General features: G+C 49.7%; 1 protein-coding gene across 1 annotated transcript in view; it reads right to left on the bottom strand.

The window, feature by feature from the left end:
- POMGNT2 (protein O-linked mannose N-acetylglucosaminyltransferase 2 (beta 1,4-)) overlaps positions 1 to 2,668 on the bottom strand; it is a 23,396-nt gene extending 20,728 nt beyond the window's left edge. Inside the window, exon 1 of the mRNA XM_012808023.1 lies at positions 2,638 to 2,668. The gene's annotated coding sequence lies outside the window, so the exon portion shown is untranslated. The remainder of the gene's footprint in view (positions 1 to 2,637) is intronic.

Below are 2,668 nucleotides of genomic sequence, written 5' to 3' on the forward strand. Positions count from 1 at the left end.
CATCAATTTAGAACTACAAAACTACTGCTTTTTAGAGTTAAAAGAGCCCTTAGAAATGATTTCCTCCAACTCTTTATGTTATAAAAAAAGGTCTTGACAGGAAGTATGAGCTCTCACAGGCAGCCAGGATTAAAATGGTGGCGTGCTGGCTCTCAGTCTAGGGCTCCTTCTCCCGACATCCACAGCTCAAGCAAGGGCTGCCCAAAGCAGAGACCAAGCCACAAAAGTATACAGTTTAGGAGCTCTTCCCAGCAGCTAAGCAAGGGCATTTCTTTTCATAACACACTTCCCAGATCCAACCTAGCCTGCACCCTCACCCAGCACTGTGGTCCAATGATGAGAGCTGAAAGATGCTAGAGTAGGACGGCCTCTTCCTAACACATCATGCCCTGAACTCACCCAGGAGATGCATGCCCCTCCAGCTTCATCACTAATCCAACCAAAGAGAGGAAATACACAAGCTATAGGGTCCTGCCTCTTACCTAAGAGGTGCGAGGAGACGCCCTGCTGCAACACTGGAGGCTGCCGCAGGTCAGAACTGTGCTCTGAGAATGGCAAAGGCCACAGGTAGCAGAGTAGGAGAATTCAATGGCACCAGTTCTAGAGCTGGAAGATGCTAGGATATAAGTTCCTGTTCTTGTCACTCAGGAGCTGCATGACCCAAGGCCAATGTCTAACCCCTGTAAGCCTCCATTTCCTGGCTTGAAAAATACAACTATACCTATGTCACAGGGTGGTTTAGTGAATTCAGAAGGACAACACAGGCAGAGCACGGTGCCTGACAATTATTTTCACAATATTATTACTACTCATGACATAATAACTCCCCTTCGCTGGCTCTTATTTTAAGCCACGTACAATGTTAAGTGCTTTGCATGCATTATCACACTTATTCCCTGTTACAAACGTAAAGGAGATGTTATTAATTCCATTTCACATTTTAGAATGAGTGCTTAGCGTTATTAAGTGAATTGCCCAATATCGCACAGTTAAGTGGTGGAACTCAGATTCAAACCCAAGTCTGACCCCAAAGCCCATGACAACCTTTGTGGCTTCTGCCTTTTACATTCAGTATTTCAGCCAATATAAGAAACCCTGGGAATCACATGATCAGCAGGTCCTTGGGGAAAGTATCTCACTGACAACCAACCTGAGATTGAGAAGGACCCTTGGGAAATGAGGCATTTACAATTTAATTTTCTAGTTAGCTGTATACTCCATATTCACTACAAGCTTTGTTTATTGCTAAATGTTGTCTAAAACAAGGCCAAGAGCAAGAACTTGCCAACCAGAATGCTTACATGGCCACGGTGAACCCAGCCAAGCAGCACCAGTGCCACTTCATCCTCTCTGCTAAGAATCTCCACTCTCCCTTTCTCATTCTCCCAGGGGCCCAAGGCTCAACCTGGGGATTAAGGGACCTATGCTCTTTCTCAGCTCTGCCACCACTTGGGGCTCAGATTCAGGGACTTGGGACTCAAATTCTTCATATGTAATGTGAAAGGATGAGCTGGAAGATCTCCAAGATCCATGCAAGCCAGAGAGGACAGCTAGTTCCAGTAAAGACGAACATGAATTCCAAACTCAAACACTTTCTTTGATTAGCAACCATGATTAGCTACGATTTGCTGCACACTCACTGTGTTCCACATACTGGACTGAGGGCTTGCCTCGCATTATTCATTTAATCCTCACAGCAATCTTAGTGATGAATGGGAGGGATGAAGGGGACATTCATCCCCATTTAGCAGAGAGAGAAACAGAAGCTCAGAGAAGAGACTGACTTGTTCAAGGGCACACTGATGGTAACAGACAGGTGTAACAGTAAATATTTGGTGAATGAACCCGCCTCTGTGCTCTTAGGTACTTAATCACACCAAGCTTGCCCCATAATTCTGAAGTCATCCCTTTCCAAGCGGGCCGTTTCTTCCAAGAGTAGGCTGAAGGTTGGCCGGCACAAAGAAAGCGGACATCTCCCTACAGGTGTGCAAGCCTCCGGCCTTGGCGTCCCATATTTTAGTAAAGGGCTGCCAATCAGTGGCATGGAAAAGGGTTCCTACACAGAAGCATGGGGTCAGAAATCCATTGGGTCCCTCCTTCAGAGGCTACCCTGACACTATCAAACAGACTGTGGCAAGCTTTTGCCACCAGACGCAAAGCAGGTGCCCTCCTGAGCCCCCTGGAGTCCAGGGATCAACTGTAGGCCTGCCCAGGTTCTGCCTTCAAAGTCAACTGGAATGGCCCAGGCCCCCTCTGCGCACCTCGCCTGGCTCCCGTACCAAATGCGCACCATCACCTCCCAAAGCAAAAGGGCGTGGGGAACCGCTGCTAGTGCCCGCCAAGAGCTAAGGGCATCAGTGGGCACGTCCAAGGGCGCTGCCCGGGCCCCCTGCACCCGGACCCTGATATTCTACAGCTCCCCATCCCCCGCGCCCACCTCCTGCGCCTCCTTCAGCCCGCAACACACGTCACTTCGTTCTGCAAACTCCCCAGCTCCTGAAGCGGCCAAAAATTTCCCCTTGAGCCAGGACTCCAACTCCTACTTGTCCCCTCCAGAGGAGGTCGGGGGCCGATCCCTCCACTCCAAACTCCAGATGGGTAGCGGAGAGGCACCAAACCCGAGCGCGCGCGTCTCACCTGGAGCCCCGGCTCCGGGGGCGGAAGCTAC

This window comes from Otolemur garnettii, unplaced genomic scaffold (assembly GCF_000181295.1).
Source record: "Otolemur garnettii isolate 467f Iridium unplaced genomic scaffold, OtoGar3 scaffold00082, whole genome shotgun sequence".
Taxonomy (NCBI): domain Eukaryota; kingdom Metazoa; phylum Chordata; class Mammalia; order Primates; family Galagidae; genus Otolemur; species Otolemur garnettii.